The sequence below is a fragment of the Dendrobates tinctorius genome, unplaced genomic scaffold (assembly GCF_039654945.1).
Source record: "Dendrobates tinctorius isolate UK_male_01 unplaced genomic scaffold, ASM3965494v1 ptg000036l, whole genome shotgun sequence".
Lineage (NCBI taxonomy): Eukaryota > Metazoa > Chordata > Amphibia > Anura > Dendrobatidae > Dendrobates > Dendrobates tinctorius.
Window position 1 is genome coordinate 5,355,751 of NW_027361704.1, and position 19,895 is coordinate 5,375,645.

The 19,895-nt window shown below is 46.3% G+C and overlaps 1 protein-coding gene across 1 annotated transcript in view; it reads left to right on the plus strand.

The window, feature by feature from the left end:
* LCP2 (lymphocyte cytosolic protein 2) overlaps positions 1-19,895 on the plus strand; it is a 1,189,974-nt gene that overhangs the window by 658,497 nt on the left and 511,582 nt on the right. The window lies entirely within an intron of this gene.

Sequence of the window (19,895 nt, forward strand, 5' to 3'; positions counted from 1 at the left end):
GTGTTATGGCCACCGCATTGTGCGCCATACAGAATAATGAGCCCCATATATTTCTCCATACCAAATAATCAGTCACATATAATGTTCTATACAGTATCTGATGAGCTCCACATAATGCTCCATATATAATGGGCCCCATTTATAATGCTCCAGTGTATAATGTGCCCCTTAGATGCTGCTCCAGTGTCTGATCTGCCCCATTTACATTGCTCCAGTACATGATGGGCCTCATGGATGATGCTCCAGTGTATGATGGGCTCCAATAATGCTCCATATATAATGGGCCCCATTTGTAATGCTCCAGTGTTTAATGTGCCCCTTAGATGCTGCTCCAGTGTCTGATCTGCCCCATTTACAAAGCTCCAGTACATGATTGGCCTCATGGATAATGCTCCAGTGTATGATGGGCTCCAATAATGCTCCATATATAATGGGCCCCATTTGTAATGCTCCAGTGTTTAATGTGCCCCTTAGATGCTGCTCCAGTGTCTGATCTGCCCCATTTACATTGCTCCAGTACATGATGGGCCTCATGGATGATGCTCCAGTGTATGTTGGGCTCCAATAATGCTCCATATATAATGGGCCCCATTTGTAATGCTCCAGTGTTTAATGTGCCCCTTAGATGCTGCTCCAGTGTCTGATCTGCCCCATTTACAAAGCTCCAGTACATGATTGGCCTCATGGATGATGCTCCAGTGTATGATGGGCTCCAATAATGCTCCACATATAATGGGCCCCATTTGTAATGCTCCAGTGTTTAAAGGGCCCCTTAGATGCTTCTCAAGTGTCTGATCAGCCCCATTTACATTGCTCCAGTACATGATGGTCCCTATTTTTAATTAACCCAGGCATGGTATTTGAAAAGAGCTCCATGGCATAATCTGAGGTGTGTGCTTCCACATCCTTCACTTTTGGTGTGGGTGAAGGACACAAGGAAAGGGGTTGCTCCTGACCAGAAGCCTGCAGTTATGACTCAGTGCTTGCATTTTTTACAACTTCAGAAGAGGAGGCGATAGAGCTGGAGGCTGTTTCAGCAATGTAAGCCACAAACAGTTCCTGATACTCCAACTTTAAAAGCAGTCTACCTACTCCCAGAAAAGGGAGCCTTACAGGCCTTCCAGAGCTGCACCATGACACTGGCTCAACACCTCCTGCCTTAGCTGCTATTGTGTTTTTGGCACTACCAGCAGATACACCACCACTACCATCAGTACCAGGTGGCCTCCCACACCCATGTCCACGTCCTCTTCCACTATACTTCTTCATGTTTTTGAAAATGGACCCAAAATACCAGCAGATATATGGTACTGTATCAGAAGCGTACAGCTCTATACAGTCTATGGATAACAGTAAATCTCCATATATATTTCAGGAGGCATACACAGACGCTCACAGGCTCAGTATGGATTACCCAATAAAATAACAAGTTGAGAAATCACCAGATACAAGGTATATATAGTATAGTGTAAACATTCTGATTCTCCGTATACATTTCAGGAGGCAGACACAAACGCTCTCAGGCCCTGTATGGATTACACAAGAATATGAAAAGCTGTAAATGGGTTATGTAACACAAGCATACAGCTGCATACAGTGTTGGAGTAATCTTAAAGTTCCAAATATATTGCCGGAGTAACAGACAGACATTTACAGATTGATTATGGATTACACCAGAATCTAAATAGCCAAAAAGGTTACAGTATCAGAAGCATTCTGCTGTATACAGTGTTGACCAAATTGAAAATATCAGTATATATTTCCATAGTCACCCTCAGACGCTCACTCAGTTTGGTTTTGACCATAATAAAAAATGTTGTAAAAAAGTTCCTGGATAACAAGATGGCAAGTATATATTTTTTAGGGTACAATTGAAATCTCCGTATAAATAGTCCCGTAGTCACTCTCAGACGCTTACACAGTATGGATTTGACGGTAATGCTAAATGTCGAACAAAGGTACTGTATAACAAGATACAAGCTGTATCGAGTATAGTGTAAAAATTTGCTTCTCCGATTCACCGTATATATAGAAGGTGTAACCCACACACGCTCAATCACTATGGATGATGTAAGGAAGGTGGACTGACAGACAAAGCAGCCTGTAGTGAGAAGCAGAGGTGTAGCACAGTGTAGGAGTGAAACCGCTAAGATAAAGAGAAAGGGTGCATCGTTTTAGCTTGCCCATTGGAGGGCAGTGGAGAGTGTAGGAGTGGGACTGAATAACTGCCATTGGTCAGAGAAACTGTTAGGTGATGGTGGGCGGAGTTACCAGAACTGGAAGTATAAAAGGCTGAGGTTCTGGAAGAGTCATTCAGCGAAGGGAGCACAGTAAAGAGGAAGTACTGCTGAGGAAATAGAGACACTGGAAAGGCTCCAGAGAGGACGGACAGTTGAGGCGGTCACGGGGAGGTGGCCCAGAGGACGGTAGCTGCAGACGAAGACGGCCTGGGGCTATCATACGGACGGTGTGCTCAGACTGGTGCAGCGCTGTGGTGGTTGGGCCTAGGCCAGCCACAGTGGAAGAGCCACAGAGGACACCACGATTATAGTTACAAAGGAAGTGAAGGTACCGGGGCCTGTGTACAGAGAAATGTGAAACGGCTGTGGTGAATTGCTGTTGTCGAAAGAAGGATGGGCACTAAAAACAGACCTGTTCAATACAAACTCTATCTCAGTCTCGTGTTTGTCTGTGGCAAGAAGCGGGTCCCCCCCACAGTTGGTTATCCTACAGATGATACCTTAATACAAATTTTTTAAACAAGGTACTGTATCAGCACATACCAGGCGTGTCCAGTCTAGGGTTAAATTTCCATCTATACTTCCGGAGTCAGACACAGACACTCACAGGCTCACTATGTATTACACCAGAAATAAAAAAGTAGAAAAAGGAAAGGTATTCATAGCGTACATCAGTATACAGTGTTGTGGTACTTTTAAATCTTCGTATACATTTCAATCTCAGTAACCAGTCAAGAATCTCCGCTACTGGAAACTACATGGATACAAGTATAGACGCAAAGTCGAGTGTTAGCAGAATTTTTGGAATTACTCATCGAGGGGAAACCTCCCGGTATATGTTGTAGAGGCGATGCAGACCCTCAATTACTGTGTCTGTGGAGAAAGCGAAAAAGGTTTTTGGGAAGAAAGGATTGCTTCATCGCAGTAGCGTGGATCACATCACCATTACTCGTCTCCATCAAATTGTGATCACAGTGAGAGATGTACCCATGGTCCTCACTGCCTATCATGATGAGTCTGGTCATTTTGGAGTGCAAAAGACAGAAGCCACAGGCCGTAGGCGAACATAAAAAAATGGTTGCAAGAATGTCACACATCTGTGACTATCACAACTGTGAAAGGTGATCATAAACCACCACTGCATCCGCTTGTAAGTTGATTTCCATTTCATATGGTAGCCATTTATCATCTGAAGGTAGAGGCCAGCAGGACAGGCCATAGCTACATCTTAACCATCATTGATCAATACACCAAATTTCTAGTGGCCTTCCCTGTGAAGGATTTAACTGCCTGGACTACACAGCGGTGGAGCAGGGAGAGGTAAGTATTGCATCTTGCAAGTGCTGTGGCCATGACCAAGCAAGGGGGGCACAATCGTGGTCGACGGTACTGGAACAGAGCCCCTCATAGTACGCAGGTGTGTCTGATGGCGAGTGGGCCCTCCCACCGTCTGAGACACTGTATTGTACTATGAGGGGCTCTGTTGTGAGTTCATTCTCTGGTTCACCAGTTGTGAGTTCCCCGTCCTGACCCCCTCTGGTGGTGATGGGAGGTGGTGAGGCTGATTTGATCGGTGGAGATCAGCCACCTGAGAATGAGGATGACGATTGGGCCTCGGGATTCTCAGATTGGATTTAGGACAGCCGACGCCCTATTCAGTTGCTGGTGATTCCTTCTGGCTTGTCAGCTCTTGGTTTTCAGCTCTGTTCCAGTCATCTAAAGCTAAGTTTTTTTGCTAATGTTCACACTTGATTTTGTTGGTCTATTCAGTTTTTTGTGTGGTCAGCCAGCCCCCGGCTGGGGGCTGTGCTGAATTTCCACTCTTATTTGTCAGTATTTTGCCAATTGGCTTTTTGTCCCTTACTAGTTCGGTCTCTTTTTGCTATGTCTCAGAATATTTCAGAGTGCTGATATAGTGGGAGAAGTCTAGTGACTTCATGATTAATTTTGCTATCAGAAGTGTTGGACATTATTTTTGTAGGGTTTTTTGCAGGTTGCAGACAGTGTCTTTCCTTTCCTTTCCTTTCCTGTCTAGTTAGTTTGGGCCCCATCATTTGCTCAGCCTATTTTCCTGCCTGTGTTTGTGCCTTCATCTTGTTTCACTGTCAATACATGTGTGGGGGCTATCTATTCCTTTGGGGTCTGCTCTGGGGCAGTTAGTCATCCCTTTTCTTGCTTTAGGCTTATCTAGTCCTCCGGTCGTGACGAGGCGCCTAGGTTCATCGTAGGCACGCTCCACGGCTACTGCTAGTTGTGTGGTAAGATCAGGGATCTGCAATCTGCATAGTTACCAACCTCTCTGGCTTTCTGTGACTTAGCTTGTTTTGCTTTTTTCTCCTCGGTGACCCATTCATAGCAGAATCACCAGCCATACCGCAGATTCTAGGGTACTCAAAAGCAGGAAAAAGTTGCTTAAAAAAAAAAAAGTGTCAGAATTTTTTTTTTATATATATTTTTTCCTCTTTTTTCTCTGGGGCCGTAGGAGGATTTTTTTTTTTCTTTTTCCTAATGGAGATTAAGCAATTGTCTGATCGTGTGGAGCAGCTGACTGCTGAAGTGCGGGGAATTTCCACCTACCTCATTCAGTCACATGCTGCTGAACCTAAGATCCCTGCTCCTGATGTGTTTTCTGGGGATCGGTCTAAATTTCTGAATTTTAAGAATAATTGTAATTTATTTCTGGCCTTGAAGCCTAGTTCATTGGGGAGCTCTGTGTAGCAGGTTAAAATTGTCATCTCCTTGCTGCGCGGCGATCCCCAGGATTGGGCTTTTTCTCTGACACCTGAAAATCCTATTCTGACTAATGTGGATGCATTTTTTCAAGCCTTGGGGTTGTTGTATGATGAACCTAATGCTGTTGATCAAGCTGAGAGAACCCTGTTGGCATTAAACCAGGTTCAGGATTCTGCAGCGTTATACTGTCAAAAATTCCGAAAGTGGGCGGTCCTTACTACATGGAATGATAGTGCATTGGCAGCTCTCTTTCGGAAGGGTTTATCAGAGACCATAAAAGATGTTATGGTGGGATTTCCAGTTCCCTCTGGTCTGGATGATTCTATGTCATTAGCCATTCAAGTTGATCGGCGTTTACGTGAACGTAAAACTACACGGGAGGCGCTGCCACCTTTTGAACAAACGTCTGAACCTATGCAATGTGATGGGGTTTTGTCTAGGGCGCAACATCAGGAGTTTAGAAGGCGTAATAAGCTGTGTTTTTTCTGTGGAGACGTCTCTCATACTATTTCTGTCTGCCCAAAACGAGAGAAATGTTTTGCACACACATTTGCTGTGGGCAGTATAAAACCTAAGTTTCTTTTGGCAATTACTCTGATCTGCTCCTTATCCACATTTTCCACGAAGGCTTTTGTGGATTCTGGAGCAGCGTTGAATCTGATGGATTTGGACTTTGCTAAACGTTGTGGTTTTTCCATGACGCCTCTGCAGAAGCCTATTCCTTTGAGGGGTATTGATGCTACTCCTTTGGCAGAGAATAAACCTCAGTTTTGGACCCAGGTGACAATACGAGTTGCCCCAGACCACCAAGAAAATTGTAAATTTTTAGTGCTGCATAATTTGCATGATACTATTGTTCTGGGTTTTCCTTGGTTGCAAACTCATAATCCAGTTTTGGATTGGAAATCTGGGTCTGTGGTGAGTTGGGGTTGTCAGTGTGTTCTTAGGGACGCTCCTGTTTTCTCCAGCTCTCCTCAGTCTCATGATATTCCTGATTATCTAGCCGATTTTTCTGATGTATTTAGTGAGAGCAAGTCTGCGTCTTTGCGTCCTCATAGGTGTTATGACTGTGCTATTGAGTTGATGCCTGGGTGTAAATTTCCCAAGGGTCGGCTTTTCAACTTATCAGTACCCGAACATGATTCTATGCGATCCTATATTAAGGAGTCATTGGAGAAGGGTCATATTAGACCATCCTCATCACCTTTAGGTGCTGGGTTTTTTGTGGCCAAGAAAGATGGTTCATTAAGACCGTGTATTGATTATCATTCCCTTAACAAGATGACGGTTAAATATCAGTACCCGTTACCTCTGATGTCTGATTTATTCAACAGAGTTAAGAGTGCCTGCTGGTTTACTAAGCTTGACCTCAGGGGGGCGTATAATCTTATTCGCATCAAGCACGGGGATGAATGGAAAACGGCGTTTAATACTCCGGAGGGACATTTTGAGTACCTGGTGATGCCTTTTGGGCTCACTAATGCCCCTTCTATCTTCCAGTCCTTTATGAATTATATTTTCCGTGACTTTGTGGATAAGTTTTTGATCATCTATCTGGAAGATATTTTGATCTTTTCTAGTGATTGGGATTCTCATGTGGAACACGTCCGGACTGTGTTCTGGATTTTGAGGGAGAATTCCCTGTTTGTTAAGGGATCAAAATGCCTCTTTGATGTACAGAGGATTTCATTTTTGGGATTTATCTTATCTCCATCAACTATTGAAATGGACCCGGCCAAGGTACAGGCCATTTATGATTGGGTTCAGCCTACTTCTTTGAAGGCCCTCCAGAAGTTTTTGGGTTTTGCTAATTTCTATCGTAAATTTATAGGTAATTTTTCTGGTATTGTCAAACCACTGACTGATCTGACCAAGAAGGGTGCTGATGTGCTGAATTGGTCTCCTGAGGCTATCTCAGCATTTCAGGAGCTTAAGCAGAGATTTACTTCAGCTCCAGTTTTACGGCAACCTGATGTCTCACTCCCATTTCAGGTGGAGGTAGATGCTTCTGAGATTGGTGCAGGAGCTGTTTTGTCCCAAAAAGACCCTGTGACTTTTAAGATGAATCCCTGTGCCTTCTTTTCTCTAAAGTTCTCCCCATCTGAACGCAACTATGACGTGGGGAATCGGGAATTGTTAGCCATGAAATGGGCATTTGAGGAGTGGAGACATTGGTTGGAGGGAGCTAGACATCAAGTTGTGGTCCTCACCGATCACAAGAATTTGATTTATCTGGAGTCGGCCAAACGCTTGAATCCTAGACAGGCTAGATGGGCCTTGTTTTTCACGCGTTTTAATTTTGTGGTCTCTTTTCTTCCGGGCACTAAGAATGTTAAGGCAGACGCCCTTTCTAGGAGTTTTTTTGCCGATTCTCTTAGTGTGACCGAGCCTACTACCATCCTAGGTGAGGGGGTAGTTCTTTCTGCCATTTTGCCCGATTTGAGACGCGCCCTGGAGGAATTTCAGGAGGATAAACCTGAGCGTTGCCCTATGGGAAAATTGTATGTTCCTGACGAGTGGAGAAAGAGAGTGATGTCTGAAATTCATTGCTCCACATTGGCTGGTCATCCAGGTATTTTTGGTACCAGAGATTTGGTGAGTCGGTCCTTTTGGTGGCCTGCCTTATCTTGTGACATCAGGAATTTTGTACAGTCCTGTGGGACTTGTTCTCGGTCTAAACCCTGTTCTCGTTCTAGTGGGTTGCTGAGGCCCTTGTCGGTGCCCAAGAGGCCATGGACCCATATCTCAATGGATTTTATTTCTGATCTTCCTGTCTCTCAGAGAATGACTGTTATCTGGGTGATTTGTGATAGATTTTCGAAGATGGTCCATCTTGTACCACTCCCAAAGTTGCCATCTTCCGCTGAGTTGGTGCCCTTGTTTTTACAACAGGTGGTTCGGTTACATGGGATTCCTGAAAACATTTTATCCGACAGAGGAGTCCAGTTTGTTTCCAGATTCTGGAAAGCCTTTTGTTCCAATCTGGAAATTCAGTTATCCTTCCCCTCCGCGTTTCATCCCCAGACCAATGGACAGACTGAGAGAACAAACCAGACCTTGGAGTCTTATTTGAAATGTTTCATATCTGCTGATCAGGATGTTTGGGTCTCATTTTTGCCCTTGGCTGAATTCGCACTGAACAATAGAGCTAGTTCTGTCACTTTGATGTCACCCTTTTTCTGTAATTTTGGGTTTCATCCTCGATTCTCTTCAGGGCAGGTGGAATCTTCGTCCTGCCCAGGTGTGAACACTGTGGTTAAGAGAATGCAGCAGATATGGGACCAAGTGGTGGATAAATTGTCACTCTTTCAGGAAAAGGCCCAGCGATTTTCCAACCGGCATAGGACCATTGGTCCTTGGTTTAAAGTGGGTGATATGGTTTGGTTGTCGTCTAAGAATATTCCTATGAAGGTTGCATCTCCTAAATTTAAGCCAAGATTTATTGGTCCTCATAAGATTTTGGAAATTCTTACTCCTGTTTCGTTTCGATTGGCTCTTCCAGTTATGTTCAAGATCCATAACGTATTTCACAAATCTCTGTTGAAGAGGTTTGTTGAGCCAGTAGGTCCTATGGCGGCACCTCCTGACCCTGTATTGGTTAAAGGTAATGTGGAATATGAGGTAGAGAAAATATTGGATTCTCGTTTGGTTAGACAGAGACTCCAGTATTTGGTCAAATGGAAGGGTTATGGTCAGGAGGATAATTCTTGGGTTTCTGCCTCCGATATTCATGCCAATAGATTGGTTCGTGCCTTTCACCAGGCCCATCCTGATCAGCCTTGTGGCGTGGATGAGGGTTCGGTGACCCCTCCTCAAGGGGGGGGGTACTGTTGTGAGTTCATTCTCTGGTTCACCAGTTGTGAGTTCCCCTTCCAGACCCCCTTTGGTGGTGACGGGAGGTGGTGAGGCTGATTTGATCGGTGGAGATCTGCCACCTGAGAATGAGGATGACGATTGGACCTCGGGATTCTCAGATTGGATTTAGGACAGCCGACGCCCTATTCAGTTGCTGGTGATTCCTTCTGGCTTGTCAGCTCTTGGGTTTCAGCTCTGTTCCAGTCATCTAAAGCTAAGTTTTTTTGCTAATGTTCACACTTGCTCTTGTTGGTCAACTCAGTTTTGGTGTGGTCAGCCAGCCCCGGCTGGGGGCTATGCTGAATTTCCACTCTTATTTATCAGTATTTTGTCAATTTGCTTTTTGTCCCTTACTAGTTCGGTCTCTTTTTGCTCTGTCTCAGAATATTTCAGTGCTGATATAGTGGGAGAAGTCTAGTGACTTCAGGGTTAATTTTGCTATCAGAAGTGTTGGACATTATTTTTGTAGGGTTTTTTGAAGGTTGCAGACAGTGTCTTTCCTTTCCTTTCCTGTCTAGTTAGTTTGGGCCCCATCATTTGCTCAGCCTATTTTCCTGCCTGTGTTTGTGCCTTCATCTTTTTTAACCGTCAATACATGTGTGGGGGCTATTTATTCCTTTGGGGTCTGCTCTGGGGCAGTGGGCAGTTAGTCTTCCCTTTTCTTGCTTTAGGCTTATCTAGTCCTCCGGCCGTGACGAGGCATCTAGGTTCATCATAGGCACGCTCCACGGCTACTGCTAGTTGTGTGGTAAGATCAGGGATCTGCAATCTGCATAGTTACCAACCTCTCTGGTTTTCTGTGACTTAGCTTGTTTTGCTTTTTTCTCCTCGGTGACCCATTCATAACAGGGCCCTGTGCCATTGCCGTCGGCCATCAGTGGGCCCAGCCACCTGTTAAGAGCAATGGCACTTGCCCGGGTGCACCAGGCCTTGACCCCAGCCATTGGGGGAGGGGTGGGCAGCCCAGTTAGGGAGGTTTAAAAATTGGCATATGTAGATGTTTTTTTAGCTGGACATTCAGCTGCTGCAAAGGACGTAATTGGGCAAGTCCAAGGAAGAGGAAGAGGAAGAGGAGGTGTGGTTAATGGTGGCGGTGGTCTTACAGTGGGGGTAGCAATGGAGCGTTGTTGGCTACCTTCAGTCGGAGCAGATGCACATGTGCTACCTGAGGTTTTGTAGTCCATCCACGCTTGCAAGTGCATGTTGATTAAATGTCTAAGTATGCAACTTGTATTCAAATTTCTGAGTTGTTTACCTCGGCTAAAGGTCCTTCCACACTTCTTACAGGTAACATTTGCCTCATCGGTAGGATTTTGGACAAAGAAGTGCCACACTGCACTCTTCCTACTATGGTAAACATTTTCTGGCCTTGCGCGCTGTGCTAAGTTGACCGTCTGGTCAAGCTGTCCTGCAACTCTTTTAGTTTTTGTTCCATGTTTTAGGACAGATACAGACCTGCTAGATAACCGCTGCGGCGATGTCAATGCCTGCTGCGGATCTTTCTCCTTATCTGAACTATTGCCAGCGCCACCCTCCTCCCCCAATGGATGCCAATCCGGGTCCAGAACAGGGTCATCCATCACCTCCTCTTCAAAGTCATCTCCACCTTCCTCTTTACCTTCTTCTGTGCTACCGTGTAAGGTGATATGGTATGCGGGAAGGGGTACCTGGGTTTCATCAGGGTCAGATTATGGCTCAATAGACTGCGAGGGCAATGTAGTGCTGTGGGTCAATATACCAGCAGAATCATCTAGCAGTGGCTGTGCATCAGTGCACTCCATGTAAGATTCATCTTGGACTGGGAAATCAGGATTTGACTGGATAACCCAGGCATGGTATGTGAAAAGAGCTCCATAGAGTAATCTGAAGTGTGGGCTGCCGCATCCTTAACTTTTGGTGGGGGTGAAGGACACAAGGAAAGGGGTTTTTTATGACCAGAACCCTGCACTGACGACTCCGTGCTTGCAGGTTTCGACCGTTCAGAAGAGGAGGCAATAGAGCTGGTGGCTGTTTCGGCAATGTATGCCAAAACCTGTTCCTGATGCTCCGGCTTTAAAAGCGGTTTTCCTACTCCAAGAAAAGGCAACCTTACAGGCCTTCTTGGGCCAGAGGATGACGCAGGCTCAACACCTCCTGCCTTAGCTGCTATTGTGCTTTTGCCAGAACCAGCTGATGCACCACCACCATCAGTACCAGCTGCGCCCCCCTGTCCACGTCCGCGGCCTCTTCCACCTGTGATAAAACACTCCGGGATCGCCTTTGCTGGGGTCAAAGGTCACGTGCGTTCAGCATGAAACTCGGGCGCAGAGCTGGGATTCGGTTATAACTGACACTGCGTCATGTTTATTAAAGGTGAAAGCAATGCATAAAGGAAAAAAAACATAAAACAAATCCTTGCCTGTCCGGCACTAACTAAACAAGGTACAACCTAACTACCAACTGGCGGGCTTCTCCCGTCCAGCCAAACCACAGTTGCAGTGGGCACTGCTTTCACTCACGTGTGTCTCTCACACAGACAGGCTCTCTGTGTTCCCAGGCTGAGACACTCACACAACCACCTGGCATCCTTTTATATACGCCTCCCATTATTCATTAGTAAGCAGGTGCGATACTGACCAGACTAGGCCACATAGGAAAGGTATCTGGGCGAGATATACCTGCCCTCATCCACTACTCCCACATGATTCTCACATATCCCCCCCCTCCTCTGCTCAGACTACTCCGGTGGAGCAATGACACCCACCTAACAGTGCACTCAGGACAGGGCATCTGCATTCCCCATCTGTACCCCTGGGCGGTGCTCCATCGTAAAAGTGTAGGCCTGCAGGGCAAGGAACCACCGGGTCACCCGGCTATTCTGTTCCTTGTTCAAGTGCATCCACTTGAGAGGGGCATGGTCAGTGATCAGCCTGAACTTTCGGCCCACCAGGTAATATTTGAGGGCCTCTAGAGCCCACTTAATGGCTAGGCACTCTTTTTCTATGACTGCATACTTTTGCTCATGCTTGTTCAGCTTCCTGCTGAGATAGAGGACTGGGTGTTCCACTCCGTCCCTCACTTGTGACAGTACGGCCCCGATACCGGTATCAGAGGCATCCGTTTGTACCCCAAACTCACTGCAGAAGTCCGGAGTCACCAGTCCTGGTTGAGAGCAAAGTGCCCGTTTTAGGCTATGGAAGGCTTCTTCAGCCGCTAAACTCCATTTAATCATGACGGAGCCTTTCCCTTTTGTAAGATCCGTCAGGGGGGTAGCGATGGCTGCAAAATTGGGTATGAACCGGCGATAATAGCCGGCGATCCCCAGAAAGGCTTGCAGCTACTTCTTGTTGACAGGTTGCGGCCAGTCCTGAACCGCCTGAATCTTATCGAGCTGGGGTTTAACAATACCCCTCCCAATTACATACCCCAAATACCAGGCTTCTTCTAGCCCGATGTGACATTTCTTGGGGTTCGCGGTTAGACCTGCCTCCCACAGGTCGTCAATCACAGCTTGTACTTTCTGGAGATGAGTCTCCCAGGCCAAGCTGTAAATGACAATATCATCCAAATAGGCCGAAGCATACCGCCTATGTGGCCTCAGGACTCGATCCATCAGTCTCTGGAAGGTCGCCGGTGGCCCGTGCAGTCCAAACGGCATATACACATACTGAAATAAACCTTCCGGCGTAGCAAATGCCGTCTTTTCTCTGGCAGCCTCAGCCAGAGGGATCTGCCAATACCCCTTTGTTAGATCTAGGGTCGTAATATACCGGGCCTTTCCTAACTGACCTATTAACTCGTCGACCCGGGGCATAGGGTAGGCATCAAATTTTGAGACCGCATTCAGTTTCCTGAAGTCATTGCAGAACCGGATGGTGCCGTCCGGTTTAGGAATTAGCACAATCGGGCTGGACCACGCACTGTGCGATTCCTCAATGACTCCTAACTCTAACATTGCCTTCACTTCTCGGGAAACGGCTTCACGGCGTGCTTCCGGGATTCGGTAGGGTTTTACGTGAACTGTGACACCAGGTTCCGTTACGATGTCATGTTTCATTAGCGTAGTCTGCCCGGGTTTTTCTGAGAAAAACTTTTGGTTGTGAAGTAGAAACTGCCTGACCTCAGTCTTTTGCCGCTCCGAGAGAGTCTCTGCAACCCGTACCTCCGGTACGGTATGCGAGCAGACGGGACGGGCCAGCTCCGCTGTCAAGGTAGACCGATCTTTCCAGGGTTTTATCAGATTTACATGATAAATCTGTTCAGGTTTCCATTTACCTGCCTGGTATACTTTGTAGTTTACTTCACCAACTCTTTCCTTAATCTCAAAAGGGCCCTGCCACTTTGCCAGGAACTTACTGTCCACCGTAGGGACCAGGATCAACACCCTATCTCCGGGTGCAAACGTACGGATCATGGCGCCCCTATCACAGATTCTTTTTTGGGCTCCTTGAGCCTGCATCATGTGATCTTTGATGATAGGCATAACAGCCGCAATACGGCCCTGCATCTGTGTGATGTGATCTATCACCGTTTTAAACGGAGTGACCTGACCCACCCTGGTTTCTTTTGCAACGTCTAACAGTCCGCGAGGATGTCGGGCGTACAATAACTCGAAAGGAGAGAATCCCGTGGAAGACTGGGGTACTTCCCTGATGGCAAAAAGCAAATATGGAAGTAAATAGTCCCAGTTCTTCCCATCCTTGTCTATCACCTTTCTCAGCATCTGCTTCAGAGTTTTATTGAACCGTTCAACCAACCCGTCTGTTTGAGGGTGATACACGGATGTGCGTAACGGTTCGATTTGTAACAATCGGCAGAACTCCTTCATTACCCTGGACATAAAGGGGGTCCCCTGGTCGGTGAATATCTGTTTTGGTATACCGACCCAACTAAACACATGCACCAGTTCCTTGGCAATCGTCTTGGTGGCCGTGTTACGCAAAGGGATGGCCTCCAGGTAACGAGTGGCATAATCCAAGATGACCAGGATATGTTGGTGTCCATGTGCAAACCGTGGAAGGGGCCCAACTAAATCCATCCCAATCCTCCCAAACGGGACTTCAATAATAGGTGGGGTACCAAAGGGTTACAGAACCGGGGCTTAGGTGCAGAGGCTTGGCAGTCAGGACAAGACTCACAATATACACGAATATCGTGATGCATGCCTGGCCAAACAAAACAGTGTAATATCCTTTCGGTGGTTTTCTGGACTCCCAGGTGACCTCCCATCACATGTCCGTAGGCCAGGTCCAGCACCTGCCGCCCGTAGGGTTTTGGCACGACTAATAGTTGCACCGTGTCTTCCCCTTTTTCTCTATCTGATAGAGTAAATCATTCTCCAGAACCATGTAAGGATATCCCAGCCTAGAGCCAGGTTCTACGGGTACCCCATTTATCACTTTTACATTTGTCCTAGCCTGAGAAAGGGTAGGATCCTTTATTTGCTCGCTTTGGAAGTCATCTTTCTGAACTTCTAAATGCGGCAAACGGGGAGGTGGATGGCTGTCGGCCTCCTCCTCTTCCCCGGTCTCCTCCGTAGCACCCGCCATGACTGAAAACGGGAACTGCAGGTCATTTCCAGCAGACTCTTCCCCCGAGTCTTCCGGGGAGACCTCTTCCAGTTGTTTGGGACCCACACGTGCCATGGGAGAAGAATCATGTACACTATTACCCTGGGGTATCAACTGATTCTCCCACAATTGCCAGAAGTGGGGAAAATCCCGGCCCAGGATAACATCATGCAATAACGCCGGGACGAGTCCCACTTTATGTTGCACAGACCCATAGGAAGTAGTAATGCATATGACCGTGGTGAGGTACGAACAGGTGTCTCCATGAACACACGTTACAGAAAATTTGTCTGATGGTCCAGTCGGGGCTGACACCAGACTGGCCTTCACCAGAGTCACCACACTTCCCGAGTCTAACAATGCCACCACATTTCTTCCATCAACAGTTAAATTACACAAGTGTTTTTCCATATCCTTTTGACCAGCATTCACACTCACTACCCGTGCAACCATAGACATGCGGTTTCTAGAGTCTGTGACGTCGCACTGCATGGGTTCAGTAGTGAGCGGACAGTTCGCAACAATGTGTCCCATCTCTTGGCAGCGGAAACACCTAACGCCCCCTTGCTTAGACCATAGTTCGTTACTCTCGGCCTCGCAGTGCGGGCAGTCCCGTTTTCCTCCCCCACTGTCTTAGGGATTTTTCCTTCTCCCCTACTCTCTGGAACAGTCTTACCGGTTCCACGTGGAGATGATGAAGAACGAGGTGGGGTAGCGTCGTCTCGGAGTCCTTCCACCACGGAGTAACGTTCAACCAGATCCACCAGTTGATCTACCGTCGTAGGATTTCCATGGCTTACCCACTTCCTCAGGGCTGGCGGTAGAGCTCTCAGGTACTTGTCCATGACGACTCTCTGGATTATCTCTGGCGCTGTCAACACCTCGGGTTGTAGCCACTTCTTCGTCACGTGGATCAGGTCGAACATCTGTGACCGCGGTGGTTCTGATAAGTCCATTGATGCACTCTCTGTGCACGTACAGCGGTTGTCACTCCCAGCCGGGCCAAGATCTCGGCTTTCAGTTTGTCAAAGTCCTGCGCGGCTTCAGGTTCCAAGTCATAATAAGCCTTTTGGGCTTCACCGGAAAGAAACGGGGCAATCAGGTCGGCCCATCGTGCCTTCGGCCATTTTTCTCGCACCGCCGTCCGTTCAAACGTGGTCAGGTATGCCTCGACGTCATCTTCGGTCGTCATTTTCTGCCAGTACCGACTCACGTGAATCACTCTCGACTCGGCTTCCAGGTTAACCTCAGGTAAGCTTGCCAAGCGCTGCGCCACCTGCTGGAGAAGCGAACGATCGGTAAATGTCATGTCCACCAACTCCTTCAGCTGGTCCATCATCACCCGATTAGCTTCTTGCTGGACGGCGGTGGACTGTACCAGCACTTTCACCACGTCCTCCATGCTCATGCTTCCAACGTGATGCCCGCGTTCTCCACCACAATGTGATAAAACACTCCGGGATTGCCTTTGCTGGGGTCAAAGGTCACGTGCGTTCAGCATGAAACTCGGGCGCAGAGCTGGGATTCGGGTATAACTGACACTGGGTCAGGTTTATTAAAGGTGAAAGCAATGCATAAAGGAAAAAAAACATAAAACAAATCCTTGCCTGTCCGGCACTAACTAAACAAGGTACAACCTAACTACCAACTGGCGGGCTTCTCCCGTCCAGCCAAACTACAGTTGCAGTGGGCACTGCTTTCACTCATGTGTGTCTCTCACACAGACAGGCTCTCTGTGTTCCCAGGCTGAGACACTCACACAACCACCTGGCATCCTTTTATATACGCCTCCCATTATTCATTAGTAAGCAGGTGCGATACTGACCAGACTAGGCCACATAGGAAAGGTATCTGGGCGAGATATACCTGCCCTCATCCACTACTCCCACATGATTCTCACACACCATACTTCCTCATGTTTGGGAAAATGTACCAAAAATACCAGCAGAGAGATGTACTGTATGAGGAGCGTCCAACTGTGTAAGGTGTATTAAACAAATTAAATCAACGTATATATTATGTTAGTCACAGACGCTCTCACAGTATGTATTGGACCGTAATCCAACAAGCAGATATACGGAACTGTATCAGAAGTGTACAGCTGTATATGATTTTTATGCAACTAACAATCTCCGTATATGTATTTACGGAGTGTCACACACACACGCTGACTAGGTATAAAAGTGACTGTAATGCGAATGGCAGATATACAATACTGTTGGAGAATCGGACAGCTCTATACGATGTGTGTAAGGAAAATTGTCAAGCTCCGTGTATTTGTATACGGACTGACACACGCTGTCTCTGTCTAGTTTTTACCGTCATCAAACAGCAGATATACGAAACTGTTTGAAAACGGACACAACTCTAAGGTGTAGGTCTGGAAAAACTCCTCGGCTTTTTTTTCCATAGTAACACACAGGTAGCTTCTATTTGTCCGTGCTAGAAGGCGGTACACGGTAGTGTGTGAGGAGCGTACACCGCTGTACGGTGTGTGTATGTAAAATTGTCAAGCTCCGTGTATTTGTATACGGACTGACACACGCTGTTTCTGTCTAGTTTTGACCATCATCAAACTGCAGATATACAAAACTGTTTGAAAAACAGACACGACTCTAAGGTGTAGGTCTGGAAAAACGGAAAAACTCCTCGTTTTTTTTTCCAGAGTCACACACAGGTAGCTTCTATTTGCCCGTGCTAGAAGGCGGTACACGGTAGTGTGTGAGGAGCGTACATCGCTGTACGGTGTGTGTATGTAAAATTGTCAAGCTCCGTGTATTTGTATACAGACTGACACACGCTGTCTCTGTCTAGTTTAGACCGTAATCAAACAGCAGATATACGAAACGGTTTGAAAAACGGACAGAACTCTAAGGTGTAGGTCTGGAAAAACAGACAAACTCCTCGGCTTTTTTTTCCAGAGTCACACTCAGGTAGCTTCTATTTGTCCGTGATACCAGCCGATACACGGTAGTGTGTGAGGAGCGTACACCGCTAGACGGTGTCTGTATGGAAAATTGTCAAGCTCCGTGTATTTGTTTACGGCCTGACATACGCTGTCTCTGTCTAGTTTAGACCGTCATCAAACAGCAAATATATGAAACTGTTTGAAAAACGGACAGAACTCTAAGGTGTAGGTCTGGAAAAACGGACAAACTCCTCGGCTTTTTCTTCGAGAGTCACACCCAGATAGCTTCTATGTGTCCGTGATACCAGCCGGAATACACGGTAGTGTGTGAGGAGCGTACACCGCTAGACAATGTGTGAAAAAATGAACACTCAGTAACTCACCAAGACAAAATAATAAAATTTGGAGTGCTTTGAAAAAAGCAGTTTGAACAGTGTGCACACAGCAATGCAGCTAGCAGGTAGCCTTAAAAGGCAGCCTAATCACCACCAGCGCTGCTGCACACAACAAAAATCCTCCCCTTTCACTGCACACTAACTGTACAGTGAAAAGCGCTATCAGCAGAATCAGTTTTTTTTTCCTTCTTCCTTGCCTAACGCTCTCCCTGTTCAGAAGCAGCAGCAGCACCTCTCCCTATTGTAAGATCGGCAGAAGTAAGATGGCGGTCGGCGTTCACAGCCTTTTATACCCACACTGTGACGCCACACAAAGCCAGCCAATCACTTCAATGCCCTTCTCTAAGATGGTGCTGGCTGCTGCGCATGTCATCGCGTTGCCCACAGTGTGCGTCCTACATCATTGGGTGAGAAAAGGCGCTGAAAGCATAATTTGTAACGCGACTTTGGCGCGCTGATCGGCGACCTCATGGCCGACCTCACGCTAGGGTCGGGTTTCGATCGGTGAAACCTGACTTTGGCAAAAGTCGGCGATTTTTGAATATGACCGACCTGTTTCTCTCAACTCTAACAACAATATAAAAAGCAGTAAAAGGGGAATGGATCCCAAGCGTACTGCTGGATACAGTGTTGGGGTCATTGGACGATCTACATATATATTTCAAGAGTAACACACAGCCTCTCACAGGCTCAGTATGGATCACACCATAATATAAAAAGATCCACAAGAAATAATCACATATGTGGGTCAATGTTCCAGGTGTCAATGATGCACTTTGAGTGGTGGGTGGAGGGTGAATTTCAGGCACAAAGGGTACTGTATCAACAGATACAAGTATTTAAAGTATACTTAAAATACAAAAAATCTCCGTATGTGTTTCAGGAGGCAGACACATGCTCACACGCTCAGTATGGATTTGACAATAATGTAAAAAGTTCAAAAAGGGTACAGTATCACCAGACACAAGGTATATATAGTATAGTTTAAACATTCTAAATCTCCGTAGACATTTCATGAGGCAGACACAGACACTCTCAGTCCCAGTATGCATTAGCCAAGAATATAAAAAGTATAAAAAGGTTACTGTATCACCAGATACAAGGTACATATAGTATTGTTTAAACATTATAAATCTCCTTATTTTTTCAGGAGGCAGACACAGACGCTCTCAGGGTCAGTATGGATTACACAATATAAAAAGCAGTAAAAGGGTAATGGATCGAAGCGTACAGCTGCATACAGTGTATGGGTCATTGTAAATCTCAGTATATATTTCCAGAGTCAGAAACAGACTCTCACTGGCTCAGTATGGATTAGACCACTATATAAAAAGCAGTAAATAGGTAAGGTATCACAAGCGTACAGCTGTATACAGTGTTGGGGTAATCTTAAATCTACAAATATATTTCTGGAGTTACAGACAGATGTTCACAGGCTCAGTATGGATTACACCAGAATCTAAATAGCAAAAAGGGTACTGTATCATTAGCGTACAGCTTTTTCCAGTGTTGGGCAAATATTACATCTTGGGATCTATTTCCATTCTCACCCTCAGACGTTCACTCACTATGGATTTGACCGTAATACAAAATGTCGATCAAAGGTACTGTATCACAAGATAGGAGGTGTATATAGTATAGGGTAAACTTTTTATCTACGTATATATTGAAGGACTAAACCACACACGCTCACTCACTATGGATTATACCATACTAAAAAAATTAGAACAAACGTACTGTATCATCAGATACCAGGTGTATATAGTATAAGTGAAAATGTAAATCGCCCTATATATTTCCAGAGTAACATACAGAGAGTCAGCATGTATTTCTCCGTGATACCAGCCAGGACACGGTACTGTTTGAGGAGCGTACAGCTGTATACGGTGTGAGAAATAATGAACGTTCGTTCACTGTGCAGAAAAAAAGAATAAAAGTATTAGTGCTGTGTAAAAAGCTGTCTGCACAGCAGTGTACCAACAGCAATACTGCTATAAGTCAGGCTAATAATCGGCGCTGCTGCACACAAGAAAATGCTCCCCTGTGACTGCACCCTAACTGTACCCAACAATTGCATTCAGCACAAGCACATAAGAACTTCTGTTTACAGGCCTAAGTGTCTCCCTAAAGACAGGGGCAAGAGTGAGCCAAAAACCCCCCTCCACAGAGGCGTACGTGGAGGCCCACATGACAGTGGGTTGGAGGGAGGGGGTTA